Raw genomic sequence first — 16417 nt, 5'->3', positions numbered from 1 at the left:
ACAAGGTGGAACTCCACCTTGCACATGCTGCAAAGACTGTGCGAGCAGCAGCAGGCCATAGTGAAGTTTCAGCTGCAGCACGCACGCCTGAGTCGCTCTGCGGAACAGCACCACTTCACCACCAATAACTGGGCCTCCATGCGAGACCTGTGTGCCTTGTTGCGCTGTTTTGAGTACTCCACCAACATGGCCAGTGGCGATGACGCCGTTCTCAGCTTAACTATCCCACTTCTATGCCTCCTTGAAAAAACAATTCGGGCGATGATGGAAGAGGATGTGGCACAGGATGAGGAGGAGGAGGAGGATGAAGAGGTAACATTTCCAAGGCTTTCAGGGCAGTCATTCGCAAGGGGCTCTGAGGGTGGGTTCCTGCACACACAAACGCCAGGGACACAATTGTCCAGCAGGGGCACAGTTCTGGAGGATGAGGAGGATGAGGAGGAGGAGGAGCTGGAGGAGGAGATGGAACCATGTTCACAGCAGGGTGGCACCCAGGCCAGCTCATGGCCATCACTGGTGCGTGGCTGGGGGGATACAGAGGACACGGACGATACACCTCCCACAGAGGACAGCCTTTCGTTGCCTCTGGGCAGCCTGGCACACATGAGCGATTACATGCTGCAGTGTCTCCACAACGACCGCCGAGTTGCCTACATTCTAACTTGTGCTGATTACTGGGTGGCCACGCTGCTGGATCCCCGTTACAAGGACAACGTACCGTCCTTAATTCACTCACTGGAGCGCGATCGCAAGATGCGCAAATACAAGCGCACGCTGGTAGACGCGATGCTGCTGGCATTCCCATCTGACAGCGGGGCCACAGTGGAAGCACAAGGCAGAGGAGGAGGAGGTCGCCAACGCAACCAGGGCACAGCCAGCACCTCAGAAGGCAGGGTTAGCATGGCCGAAATGTGGAAAAGCTTTGTCAGCACGCCACAACAAACAGCAGCACCAGCAGCTCAGATGGAACGTCTTAGCAGGAGGCAGCATTTTACCAACATGGTGGAGCAGTATGTGTGCACACGCCTACATGTAGTGAATGACGGGTCTGCCCCCTTCAACTTCTGGGTCTCCAAATTGGGCACATGGCCTGAGCTTCCCCTTTACGCCTTGGAGGTGCTGGCGTGCCCTGCAGCCAGTGTATTATCTGAACGGGTATTTAGCACGGCTGGGGGCGTTATAACAGACAAGCGCAGCCGCCTGTCCAGAGACAATGTGGACAAGCTCACGTTCATTAAAATGAACAAGGCATGGATCCCACGGGACTTTTCCGTACCTTGTGCAGAATAGCAATGGATACCGACCTTACCCACCCATTGTTCCATTTTTGCTCTTTCTCACTCTTTTGGGGTGTACCCTCATTTAAAATTTGTGAAAAGAAGCAGTGTTGGCTACCTCGTCCTCCTCCTCAGGGCCAGATTAACGTAGGGGCTATTGGAGCTGCAGCTCCAGGCCCCTACCTTTTATATAGGCCCCGGGTTGGCCATATTCACTGTTACCGCTCTTCTGTCACTTGTAAACACAGAAGTCTGGCTTCTATGCTCGCTTCCCCAGGCAGCACCCTCAGAACCTCCACACACAGCGCGAAGGCCGGACAAGGAGGGACAGTTGCCGATGCATGGATGTGTTTATGGGCTTCAGAGACAGCATCCCATGTTGAATTAGGCATGCATGGCTGCACCCTTCCTCCTCTGGGTGCATGCCAAGGCACGGCCCTTAAGGCCCTTCAAAATCCTCAGCACCAAGCCCATGATGCTCTTAATACGGCCCTGGTCCTCCTCCACCGCCGCTTCCACCTACACCGCCCATAGGTGTGCGCAGCCTATTGCATTAGGGTGTGCACCCCAAAGTTTAAATACACATGCATGTGTTTGCCTACATGTACATGGCCCCGATACATTGCTCTCCCTGCTGGCAAAGAGAAATAGAGCAGAGCAGGTCCGAGGGAGATCTTTCCCATCTCCTCACTGGCAAACAGAGTGATAATGCTATGTGCCCTAGGTGATTAGGGTGTGCCCAGGCACACCCGGCACACCCTGTGCGCACGCCTATGACACCGCCACATCCACCACCACCTCAACCTCCCTCCTACTCCATATGGGCCTCGTCCTTCAGAGATGAAGAACATTGTTTTATTTTTCTGTTTTTTTTTTGTTGTTTTAAGTTATTTCCCTATCAACATTTGTTTGCAGAGCACTTGCCATGCTCTTAATTACGTTTTGCTGCCATTTGCAGCACTCTAGCCCTTTCCTTTGGTGTTTTAGAGCCATTTTAGTGCCTGAAAGTTTGGGTCCCCATTGACTTCAATGGGGTTCGGAGTCCGGGAAAAGTTCGGCAAAAGTCCGGGACACGGACCCGGACTTTTTTTTAAAGTTCGGCCGAACCCGTCGAACACGGACATCCAGGTGTTCGCTCAACTCTACTCAGAACCATACAAGACAAGCCCAACTATTCACTCTATGGAAGGGGTAATCCTGGGTCGGCTTGAAACCCAACAGCAGTTCTGAACCTTCCCCACTCTATCAAAAGCTAAGAATGTTTTGGCTTGACATACCGTAAGAATAGAAAAGAATCACCTTCTTTAAAATAATCATATTTTGTTGCTTTGCAGCCTGAAATAAAGACACACATTTTTTGTTTTATTCAGCTGTATTTACTCAGTGCACCTTAGGCCCCTTTCTCACTGGGCGGATCCGCTCAGCGGACTCCGTTAGTTCAGCAGGGATCGCTCCGTTGATCCCCGCTTAGCAGGCGGATGACAGGTCCGTCTCTGCTCACTGTGCAGAGACGGACCTTTCAGAGTCCCGCTCTCCTCTATGGGGAGATTGGATGAAAACGGACAGCAATATTGATATCTATATTGAGCCAGGCAATGCACTGACACCTTTTCCGCCATTGTGCGATGTGCTGGGTGTTCAGTGTGACCCTGTGCCTTTAAGGAGGGGTGGGCTCCCTCTAGTCACCTGTCCTCCATCTATCCAATTAAATGCAGGTGCTCTCATTGTAGAGACTCTTTAAATTGTAGAGTTATGGACTGCAGATCACAGGGTGCCTTGTCGGGGCCTGCAGGTTATGCATGTATTTGCAAATGTGTGCAACCAAACCCCTGTTTTTAACGCATACTGTTAGACAGGTCAATTCGGTTGGTCGCTGGCTGGTTGGTAAGTTGTGACTGGAAATCTCTTCCTTTTTTTTATTTTTGTCTATTTTCATCCGATCTGACCCGCTGGATGGATGGCGAACGTATCAACATCTGTCTGTTTTAAGCAGATCTTGTCGGATCCGATGACAGATGGGTGTCAGCGGACACATCTCAGCTGTCATCTGCCTTTCCATTGAGTAGAATGGGTGGCCCAATCAGGTCCACCTGAAAAACAGACAGGCGGACCTAATCGGTCCGATCGTGTAAAAGGGGCCTTAAAACATCCAAGTGAAAGATATAACACCAACATGTCAGAAAAAAAATAAATAAAAAAACAATCAGAGTTGGAAAAAAGATCACCTCCTTGTGTCAGTATTTTGTTGAACTCCCTTTTGCTTTAATTACAGCTTTTAGTCTGTTGAGATACAGTATATCTCTACTAACTTTGCACATCTAGACTTTCCAATATTTGCCAGCTCTTCTTTGCAGAACTGCTTAAGTTCAGTTAAATTTGATGATGACCATTTGTGGACTGCTGTCTTCAAATAATTCCACAGATTTTTCAATAAGGTTTAAGTCTGGGCTCTGACTAGACCATACAAGGACATTCACCTTTTTCTCCTTCAACCACTGTGTGGTCATTTTTGCTATGTGCTTTGCGTTATTGTCATGTTTGAAGATAAACTTTCCGTTGATAACTTTCTGGCAGATGACAGCAGATTTTCCTCAAGAAATTGATGGTATTTTGCCCCACCAATTTTTCCTTCTATCCTGACAAGTCCTCCAGTCCCTGCTGCAGAGAAACACCCCCATACCAGGATATTACCATCTCCATGCTTTACTGTAAGAATGGTGTTATTTGAATGGTGAGCTGTTTTGGATTTCTGCCAGACATATCGTTTGGTGTTGAAGCCAAATAATTACATTTTAGTCTCATCTGACCATAACATCTTTTTCCACGTGGCCTCAGAATCTTCAAGGTACGATTTGACAAAGCTCAGTCGTGACTACATGTGGCCTTTCTTAACCTCCCTGGCGGTATGATTATGTCAGGAATTACATACCAAAAGCGGTACAATTCTTTTCATGGAAATTTGGCGTTATGTATTATAGGCCTACAATTCTTAGTAATTACTGACTTAAACCTGACCAAAACAAGAGTCTAGTAGACATCCCAGATGTGATAAATTTGAAACACAAACGCATGAATTATAATCAAATCAATAATATAATTTTATTATTTAATATATAATATATATAATAAAATTATATTATTGATTAGATTATAATTCATGCATTATATATTATATATATATATGTATATATATATGTATATATGTGTATACATGTATATATATATATATATATATATATATATATATATATATATGCACACACACATATATATATATATATAGATATATATATATGTAATATATAACGCATGAATTATAATTGAATCAGTAATATAATTTTATATATATATATATATATATATATATATATATATATATATATATATATATATATATATGTGTGTGTGTGTGTGCATATATATACATATATACACATATATACATATATATATATATGCATATATATATATATATATATATATATATATATATATATATATATATATATGCATATATATATATATATATATATAAATATATATATATATATATATATGCATATATATATATATATATATATATATAATATATAAAATGTGTTATGTGTTTGTGTTCTGTGCAACGTTTTTTTTTTTTAATTTCCCTCCCTAGTTCCGCTCCCATGCAGCATTGCTGCTGCAGGGAACGGAACTAGGAAGTCATCACACCGACGGAGGACGGAGGAGCGGCAGGACTCTCGGCTGGCGATCTCAGCAATGAGAGATCATCGCTGGATCACCAGGAGAAGGTAAGAGAACACCGCTGCGCTCTCTGCACATCCACCCCGAGCGTGACTCGGGGTTACCGCTCCTGATAGAAAAAATCAACCCGGAGTCACGCTCGGGATCACCGCCAGGGAGGTTAAGGAGTGACTCTTTTCTTGCAACCTTCCCATACAGGTCACATTTGTGGAGAATTTGTGATATTGTCGTCACATGCACACAGGGCCGTAGATAATTTTAATAATAATTATTTTGGGGGGGTTCAGCAACAGGTACTAAGTAAAAGTATTTTTAAATAAAACAAATTGCACCAAATTCATAAAGACTGGGAAAAGGAGAAACAATGTGTTGCTCATAGTAAGAAATCACATCCTTAATTCTAGTTTCTCAGATCCACCTAAAAATTTAACCTGATTTCAGAATTTCCTTCTTCCAGTTTTTATGAACATTGCCCAGTGAGGTTGGCTATTGTTCAGTGTAAGGCCTGGTACACATTGTAAGACATGCAGTGTTAGTACAGCAACCCCCCCCCCCCCCCGCTGTGCTATTGTGTTCTGACAGGGGATGCCCCCCAACCAGAAAACAGCGCTCCTAGCCCCTGGAGTGCCTATCATAGGGTGGTACACTGCAATAGCCAAGCTTACTGGGCGAGTGCAAAGGGCATCATCTTGTGAAAGGCAACATGCTAACTGATTTTTTTGTAAACCCAGCACACCAGACAAGAGAAGTGGTACTGTTCAGAGTCCATACATATAGAAGATACCTCTGAACTTTTAAACCTGAGACTGAGGGGTATGTCAGGGAGATAATTACCTGCGGGGCACATAGTGGGTGTAGCCAAACATGATAGTGGGAGGGGCTTAAGGGCCATAGGGGAGAGACTGCAGATACAGTATATTACAGGAGATTATTAGAGACTACAGATGAATTATAGGAGACAATCAGAGACTACAAATGGATTACAGGGGATTACCAGAGACTGCAGGTGGATTACAAGAGATAATCAGAGACTACAGATGGATTACAGGAGATAATCAGAGACTTCAGATGGATTACAGGAGATAACCAGAGACTTGGGATGGACTACAGGAGATAACCAGAGACTGTGGACAGATTACAGGAGATAACCAGAGACAGTTGATGGACAAGAGGAGATAAACGGAGACCGCAGGTGGATTACAGGAGATAACCAGAGACTGCAGATGGACTACAGGAGATAACCAGAGACTGCAGGCGGATTACAGGAGATAATAAGAGACTGCGGATGCAGGGCCACTGATAGGGGGGGACCACTGGTTCTCTTGTAGGGGGCCCGAGCACACAGGGGTGCCCACACAGGGAGGGGGATTAGTGATGAACAACATTTACAGAAATCTTCCTCCAGCAAACCCCACACCATAATCCCCCCTTCACCAAATGATTTGGACCAGTGCACAAAGCAAGGTCCATAAAGACATGGATGAGTGAGTTTGGGGTGGAGGAATGTGACTCGTTAAAGTGTTAAAAGTGACCTCAACCCGTCATAACACAGATGAATTAGAGCGCAGATTGGGAGCCAGGACTTCTCTCCAACATCAGTGCCTGACCTAACAAATTTGCTTCTGGAAGAATGGTGAAACATTCCCATGGACACTCTCCTAAACCTTGTGGACAGCCTTCCCAGAAGAGTTGAAGCTGTTATAGCTGCAAAGCGTGGGCCAACTCGATATTGAACCCTATGGACAAAGACTGGGATGCCATTAAAGTTCATGTGTGTGTAAAGGCAGGTGTCACAATACTTTTGACAATATAGTGTCTCTGGTGCCTTTTACCCACACTTTGGGAATCATCCGGCCATGGTGTCATTACCTGATGATACAATCAATTAAAAGAAAAAAATAACAGAATTATAGTATAAATATATAATACCCCCAAAAAATGTATTTTACAATTCCATCTTGGAGAATTGGGTATTTGCTCTTCATGTTGTGTGTCATTAAATAAGGCTAGGCATGACTAATTGCAGATTGCCAAATTGAGAGAGTTAGTGACTTTGATACAAACTCATTGCAATAGCAGCTCAATATCATTTGTTCCAATGGTTTCTATAGTGATACCACGAACACAAGACAGTATGTGGGATAGGGGATTAATTAAACAATGCAAGTAAACAAAAACACTCCAACTGATTCACTAACAAAGATCAAGGATGAAATTCAACTTTTAAACCAACTGAATGTGTTTAAAAATGCAATTATTTAGGTCTGTTTATGAATATTTTATTTTTTAATAATCTAACTTGAAATCAGAATGCTAGCAATATCAGAACCCACTAAGGACGGCAGCAGGTTCATATTCTTTTTAACCCTAATGTACTTTATGTTATCCAATATATAGCATAGAAGTACTATATTTAATAAATATGACAATCTGATCATTTTTATGCATATTTTAAGATTAAAACAAACTAGATCAACCCCATTTGTGCCTAAGATAAAACAAATGTTAATGCCTAAGCCCAATTTTGCAACTTTGATATGTGTTAGTAAAACCGCACATATCACCACTACTACTTTGCACATCCAGGATTATACCAAGTTTTTTTCAAAACAAATTGGGTTTTCATTTGGTGGTAAATGGTAATAGATATCTTCTGATTTTTTTTAATTATCAAAGAAAAACTGGCCCAAAACAGTAAAAAAAAAAAAAAAAAAAAAAAATTTTTTTTTAATTTAGCTCTGTATTTCTAGCTACTAACATAACCTTCAACCAAAGAACAACCCAAAATAAATTCTCCTGCTGACGATCGCAGCGATACCACATATGTGTATGTTATTGTTTGTACCCACAGTATAGCCAAAAAACAATACTGCGCGTTTTGCTTTTTTTATTTATTTATTTTTTTTATCCTGCCTAAAACACACTGACACTGTTTGACACTAATTTAAAAAAAAATCCTGTCCAAAAGTAATGTCACTGGTCCCCCCAAAAGTGTCAAAAATGTCAGTTAGGCATCCGATCCATCCGCCGCAATGTCACAGTCCCACTAAAAATCGCTGATCGCCGCCATTACTAGTAAAAATAAATAAATAAAAATAACATACAGTATATCTTTCCCCTAGTTTGTGGTTGCGATAACTTTTGCGCAAACCAATTAAAATACGCTTATTGGGATTTTTTTTACCAAAAATATGTAGCAGAAAACAAATTGGCCTAAAATGATGAAAAAATTTGATTTTGATATTTTTTTAATTGGGAATGTTATATAGCAGAAAGTAAAAAATATTGTTTTTTTGTTGTTTTTTTTTTTTTTTTTTTCAGAATTGTTGCTCTTTTTTGTTTATGGTGCAAAAAATAAAATTGCAGAGGTGATCAAATGCCACCAAAAGAAAGCTCTGTTTGTGGGGAAAAAAGAAGGACATCAATTTTATTTCGCTACAGCGTCGCACGACCACGCAATTGTCAGTTAACCACATAACGACCAGCCGCCACAGATGTACCACGGCAGGCTGGCTCTCCCAGGCAAAGTCCCGTACATGTACGGTGCTCACCTGGGAGGAGCTAGGGGGCGAGCGCGCGCCACCGGCGGCGCACTCCCACTCGTCAGCGGGGAAGCTGGCGCCAGTGACAGGCGGCTCCGATGGCTGCCTGACACAGGCGATCTCTCCCCACTGACAGAGAAGGACGGACGGCTGATGTAAACACAGCCATCTGTCCTTCTACCTGTGATGATCACAGAGACCATGCGAACCTGCTATATAGGATCGCATGTCTCTATGGTCATCTCACAAGCCCAACCCCCCCATAGTTAGAATTACTCCCCTAGGGTCACATTTCACCCCTTGATCATTTTGAATGGACCCCTTCCCTGCCCATGGCATTATTACAGTAACAGTGCATATTTTTAGCACTGATTACTGTAGTAATGTCACTGGTACCCCCAAAAGTGTAAAAAATGTCAGCTAGAGGTCCGATCTGTTCGCCGCAATGTCGCAGTCCCGCAAAAAAAATGCAGATCACCGCCATTACTAGTAAAAAAAAAGAAATGACATAAATCTTTCCCGTAGTTAGTGAACGCAATAACTTTTGCGCAAAATATGTTTATTGCGATTTGTTTTACCAAAAATATGTAGCACAAAACAAATTGGCATAAAATGTTAAAAAAAATTATTTTTACATTTTTTTTGGGAATGTTATATAGCAGAATGTGAAAAATATTGATTTTATTTTTTAAAATTGTCGCTCTTTTTTTGTTTATAGCGCAAAAAATAAAAATCGCACAAAATACCACCAAAATAAAGCTCTATTTATGGGAAAAAAGGACGTCGATTTTGATTGGATACAGTCTTAAAGTGGTTAAAGTAACGCAGTGCCAAATCACAAAAAATGGCCTGGTCATTAAGGGGGGGAAACCTTCAAGTCCAGAACTAGTTAATAGCAGTAATAATTATATTGGACATAGTGGGGTTAATTTGTGTTCACTTTGCATTAAAAAAATCTCTTCGCTGATTTCCATTCTTCCAATTATGTGCTTTGAAAAAAGAAAATTATATGTTTCTATCTTATGGAAACAGAAACATTAAAACACGATAACAAGTTTTGCATTATTCATTTTTCTATTGTTAATAAAAAACTCTATAGCATTAGAATTTGTAGAACTGTTGTGTTCCATAAAGAATATAGTTCAGGTCAACATACAGTACGTGTTAGTTTCTTTATTGCCGAATCTTGTAATTTCTTACCATATTCCATACCAATCCATGACAGCCTGCATTTATGTACTGTATGTAGCTTTTACAATATATTCCATGTATGTTATTAGTACACAAAGGAGTGATTGTATGCTTTCTAAAAGCTGCCGTTTAAAGCAGTTTATATGCTAAGCTAACAAAAACAAGCAAGTTGATGGAAAAATTGTGGATGTGAGGCACAGTTCTCTCATCATGTGCTGAATAACATTTTGCAGGGTTAGGTTTTGGAACTTATCTGCTGAAAAACTCAGTATGGGTATAGAGAGTTTGGATATGGGACAGTTAACTAATACTTAACCCAACTCACATTTTAAGCTATATACTGGTGCATTGACTGCACTTCCTTTATCAGAGGAAATCTGTGTACTACTAGAGTTGTAGGACATGGCTTATTAAAACCAAGCTAACGCTGCTGACATGGGTGAGAGATGTTCAATATCTCATGCTTGCAAACACAGCTTGCTGGACCTTCAGTCATGAAGGGGTTATACACCGCATCATACAACATGCATATTATGTAGTTATACACTGACATTACCTCAGTAGGTGCAGGCACTGTGAGGCAATTCATCCTCAAAGTTCACAAAGGTACTGAAGTTGTTCAAGTCATTCCCCCAACAGCTCAGATCACCCAGCACCCATCCCACCAGTGACTCAGTACTTTTTTACATTAGAGATTTAAAAGCTGAAAGCCTGCTGAGTCCCTACTGGCATTGGGGTGGAGGATTGCTGAAAGAACAACTTGAATGTGAAGTTTAACCACTTGCCAAACCGGCGCACGACTATTTACTGTGGCAGTCAGCCCTGTATAGGCAAAACGACGTAGGGCTGCGTCGCTCGCCTACGAGCCTCTAGGGGGCGAGCTCCTGCCCCTGCTCGTTCCCTGACATGTCCACGCGACTGACCGGCGGATCCGATGTCCGCCGGTCACCCGCGATCTCCCGGTGGAGAGGGAGAAAGGCAGGCGGCTAATGTAAACAAAGCAGCCTGTCATTCTCCCTGATCTAACTGCAGAGATCATACGATCCTGCTATGTAGGATCATATGTCTCTGTGGTTACATCACTAGCCACGCCCCTTTACAGTTAGAATCACGCCCCAAGGACACACTTAACCCCTTGTTCACTAATAAAGTTAACCCTTTCCCTGCCAGTGCCATTTTTACAGTAACAGTGCATATGTATAGCACTGATTACTGTAGTAATGTCACTGGTACCCCCAAAAGTGTCAAAAATGATAGTCATGGGTCCGATCTGTCCGCCACAATGTCGCAGTCCCGCAAAAAAAATCGCAGATCGCCGCCATTACTAGTTAAAAAAAAAAAAAAAACAATAAAAATGACATAAATCTTTCCCGTAGTTAGTAGCTGCGATAACTTTTGCACAAACCAATCCAAATAAGCTTATTGCGATTTTTTTTACCAAATATATGTAGCAGAAAACAAATTGGCCTAAAATGTTAAAAAATGTAGATTTTTACATTTTTTGGGGGGGGGGGGGGATTTCATATAAAAAAATGTGAAAAATATTGTTATTTTTTCAAAATTGTCGCTCTTTTTTTGTTTATAGCGCAAAAAGCAAAAATCGCACGGGTGATAAAATACCACCAAAAGAAAGCTCTGTTTGTGGGGAAAAAAAGACGTCAATTTCATTTGGGTACAGCGTTGCACGACTGCGCATGCAGTGCCGAATCGCAAAATAGGCCCTGGTCTTTGAGCAGGAAAATCCTCCGGGGCTTAAGTGGTTAAGAATGAATTGCCTGCATCTACAAGGGGCAAGTAAGGGTTTGTTTAAGGGTATATTTACTCCCAGTTTAGAATTTGTAAAACCCTAAATTTCCAAATTCGGGTCACTATTCTAAGCATGCTAAACCAGTAATATATAATTATGTATATAATGTATACTTGCAGCTGTTTTCCAAAAAGTCCTGGGAGTCCTTAAATGTAGGTTACTGATTTTAGCTAGGAAGATAGCACTTTGCGTCACCCCATTTATCCTCCAGGTATTTGATCGGCAGCCTCACAGACCAATAGGGAGATACTGGAGAGGAGGGACCTAGTTAAATAATATAGCTAGCTTTCAGGACTTTCAAAGTGTGCCTACATTTTATTTGTATTACTCAATTAGCTTTCAGTAGTAACAAATTTACTTTAACCACTTGACCTCCGAACAATTTACCCCTGCTTCATGACTAGGGCATTATTTGCTATATGGCCCCGTGTTATTTTAACTGAAAATTGCATGGTCATGCGACACTGTACACAAATAAAATTGATGTCCTTTTTTCCCTACAAGTAGAGCTTTCTTTTTGTGGTATTTAATCACCTCTGTGTTTTGTTTTTTTTTTGTGCTATAAACAAAAGAATACCAACAATTTTGAAAAAAAAAAACAATATTTTGTACGTTCTGCTATAGTACACATCCTATGAAAAAATGTTTAGTTGAAAAAATCTAATTTCTTCATCAATTTAGGTCAATATGTATTCTGCTACATATTCTTGGTAAAAAAAAAAAAAAAAGTGAATTGTTGATTGGTTTGCGCAAAAGTTTTAGTATCTACAAGCTATGGGATGTTTTTATTTATTTTTTTATTATTTTTTATGTTTTACTAGTAATGGCGGTGATCAGTGACTTGTAGCAGGACTGCGATATTGCATTGGACAGTCACACAATAACTGACACTTTTGACACTTTTTTGGGGACCAGTCACCCTAATACAATGATCGGTGCTAAAATATGCACTGTCACTGTACTAATGGCACTGGTTGGGAAGGGGTTAACACCAGGGGTGATCAAAGGGTTAAATGTGTCCCTAGGGGGTGCTTTGTAACTGTAGGGGGATGTGTTTACCACAGGGTTAAATGTGTGCCTAGCCTGTGTTTTACTAAACTGTGGGAGGAGCTTTTACTAGGGGGAGGCATTAATCTGTGTTCCTGCTTTGCATCAATGCCTTCCCTACTGGCAGAAAGGCAATCTGCCTTGTTTACATAGGCATGCTGCCAATCTGACTGTGTAAAAAATGATCGCTGTCTGGTGGCGGACATTGAGTCCAGAGTACACACCGATCAGCTCCCGCTGTGTACAATCACAGCGGGAGCGGGCCGGTGGCGGCGAGGTTGAGCGTCCCCAAACCGGAAGTGCTGGATGACCTATTAGGTACCTAATCCAGCACAGCAGAGCCGCCTTGCCGCCGTATATCTGAGTGATACAGTCGGCAAGCTGTTAAACACATATGTGTGAACTGTATTTATTGTTCTTTTATGTATATAATATTGTTTCTAAAGGTTTGCTTATTTGATAGAGACAAATAGGGGTAGGTTTACTAAAACTGGAGAGTGTAAAATCTGGTGCAGCTGTGCATGGTAGCCAATCAGCTTCTAAATTCAGCTTGTTTAATTAAGCTTGGACACAAAAACCTGGAAACGAAATCAACCCCATGGTATTTCTTTACATATTAACAGTGTAGTGGGTTTGCATTTATTTTCTTTACGTGCTACAAACAGCAGCTACAAACACAAATATTTAATTTTTATTATAGCAAAGAAAATTGGAAATATTGTATATGAATATTTCCTATTTTCACGTTTGCCTGACTACTTTTACCTACTTTGCTAAAAAAAAAAAAAAAATGTGTGTTGTTTACAAAGCACAGAAGCTCAAGCAACAATTTGTACATAAATGAATTATTCAGGTCAGTTACTAATTCCACCTCACTTGTTAAAGCTCCATATCACGTTTCAATCAGAGAGAGTGAGCCTAAAGGAAGCAAGCAATTTCTTTTGTGAATCCAGTCCCATTTATTACATTTTTACAAGCTTTGATATAAATGACAAAACATATACTGTATAAGACTGTTTAAGAATTAAAATAAAATTCAACCAAAACGATTATAGTTTTCCTTTAATACCATCTCAGCATTAATGTAATTGCTGTATTTTATAAGTAGAACTTCTACAACCAGATCTCTAAAATGTAATGTATATGAAAAAAATATATATTTTAATAAATCCCCCAACTTAATTCAGTTCTTACAATTACCAGGCTTGCAAAAGTGACAGGCCAGCACACATAGCACTTACTGAATGTTTAATAAATTTGCACTACACAAGACTGTTGAGTATATAAATTAACAGCTAAGCTAACACTAACCTTTAATATGGAGGAGAAAAATGTTGAAACATCGATGATTAATGCTTCTCAGCTTAGGTTCTTAAAAATGTGCTTATTGCTTAGCTACTGATAATGGCAGAAAAATGTATTTCACCACATCCGAGACATTTCTGTATGTTTTCACATACTTTGCATAAAATAGGCATGCATTCTATTTTATATGAAGCCTTGTCTAAATGTTTACAGTATATAAACTGAGTGGAATAAAGGAATCCGCTGTAAGACTGAGAAAGAACAAAGAGATGCTATTTTGTGAGCAACCAGACGTTATCACAATCTGCTCAGTCTAAAGTAATTTAAGTTATGTGAATCCCTGCTGAATGATACACTACAGAAAAATAGCCCGCACATGTGCCACCATAGAAAGTGTCTTCTTATAGTGGCAGATGCAGAAGAGAAGAAGCCTGGAGTGCCAGCGGGGAACCCCAGAAGAGGAGGTTGGGGGCTGCTCTGTGCAATACTATTGCACAGAGCAGGTAAGTATAATATGTTTATTATTTTAAGAGAAAAAAATTACTTTACAATCACTTTACCTTGTGCCTAAAATGTGTTTACAATGCATGTGTATGAAAATTAAGATTGCTAAAAGTACAGTTTATGGTTCCCCCTTCAAACTATTGAGTTTAGGTGTTTTCAATGAAAGGTACTACAGCATAGGTGGACATTTTAGGCAACTGTGCACTTCCACTACTGTGGCATCACTTTTTCTTGTTTCAAAATTATTCAGCATCAGCCCTTTTTTGTTCCAGCATTGTCCTGCCCCTGTGCACAAAGCCAGCTCCGTAAATAAAAATATTTGATGATTATGTCATAGAGGAACTCAGCTTGCCCTGACCTTAACCCTATCAATCACCTTTGGGATTAATGGAAACACTGATTGGGATATAGGTCCTTTTGGCCAAAATCAGTACAAACACCTTCAATGCTCTTTTGTCTATATGGGTAAAAATTCCCAGACATAGTCCAAAATCTTGCAAAAACCCTTCCCAAAGTAGTTATGTTTTTTTCTGGCTGCAAAGTGAGGGAATTTTCCATATTGATACCCATGGTTTTGGAATATACAACGGGCCTTGTAGGTGTGACAATCATGTGTCCACTAACGTTTTGGCCATATAATATTATAAATACTCATACAAACAATATATATTTTTTTTTTAATTTATTTCAGGTACTTATATAGCGCTGTCAATTTACACAGCGCTTTACATATACATTGCACATTCATAATATATTCTATATGTTGTTTACTTTAATTATAACTAAAGGCTAAAGACTAAAGAAAGTTGGCATTTAAATAAATTTGCCCAAAGGCACATCATGCAGCCAAGCACTAATTTACTGTTTGGTGTATAACTAAAATAAGGTCTATGATGGTATAACCCAGTATAATACCTTGCAAAGTGGCTGGTTTTTCAGTCACCAAAAAATTATTCTCTAATCTTTTTTGCCTCATGTCTTTTACTTCCTTCTTTAGACATATCCCTTGGCAACTTATTGGCAAGTTTCTTGTAATATGTCTGGAAGTCCAACACACTGGTGGGAGATGGCTTGGGGGGTGCAGGTGAGGTGGTGAAGTGATTCCAAAACACTGTAGTGCAGCAATCTTCAGAAGACTGAAGATTCTCTATGGTAATAGATAAGGACAGCAGAGGGCTCATCTGAGTCTAGCAGTATAAAAAACTCCTGGGTTCATCTTGTGGGCGTTACCCTTGTCCTGTTGCTCCAGAGCCTTCAAAAGTGTGATAGATAGTTAGGAAATTAGATGTGTAATTTATGCTCCTAGAATGCCTGAAGGTGCTACTTGGATGTTGGGCCTCTGTATGTGGCCAGGCTGTGTAAAAGTCTCACACGTGTGGTATCACCATACTCAGGCGTAGCAGAATGTATTTTGGGGTGTAATTGTTGCTATGTACATGCTATGTGTTAGAAATATCCTATAAATTGACAAATTTGTTTAAAAAAAATAGGTTTTCATTTTCTTTCCGCTGTTTCCAAAAACTTGTGGAAAAAAATGACACGTTCAAAAGACTCATAATGCCTCATAGAACATACATTGGGGTGTTTGCAATCCAAAATGGGGTCATTTTGTGGGCGCTTCCATTGTCCTGGTGCTTCAGGGCCTTCAAAAGTGTTATAGGTAGTCAGGAAATTAGCTATGTGATTTATGTCCCTAGAACGGAGGTGTTACATGAATGTTGGGCCTCTGTATATGGCCAGGCTCTGAAAAAGTCTCAGTATCGCCATACTCAGGATGAGTAGCAAAACATACATAAAAACATAGTAGAAAAACATAAAGCTTCTTGGAACATTTCTATCCATTAAGGGTTATTATGTTGCTCACAACTGAAGTGGTAATATCTAAATGATCCCACATCCACAATTCACAGCAGGAATGCTTTTTCTCTATCACTGACTATTAAAACAATAATAATCATATAAAGGCAAGGGTAGGAGCAATGACTGAATTATGAGAATACCTC

The 16417-nt window shown here is 40.5% G+C and overlaps 1 protein-coding gene across 1 annotated transcript in view; it reads right to left on the bottom strand.

Annotated features, from left to right (window-relative positions):
* The window catches only part of PKIB (cAMP-dependent protein kinase inhibitor beta), a 254423-nt gene that overhangs the window by 104412 nt on the left and 133594 nt on the right, over nucleotides 1-16417 (bottom strand). The window lies entirely within an intron of this gene.

The sequence above is a fragment of the Pelophylax lessonae genome, assembly GCF_965119305.1.
Source record: "Pelophylax lessonae genome assembly, chromosome: 3".
NCBI lineage: Eukaryota > Metazoa > Chordata > Amphibia > Anura > Ranidae > Pelophylax > Pelophylax lessonae.
This window is presented reverse-complemented; position numbering and strand designations above follow the sequence as displayed.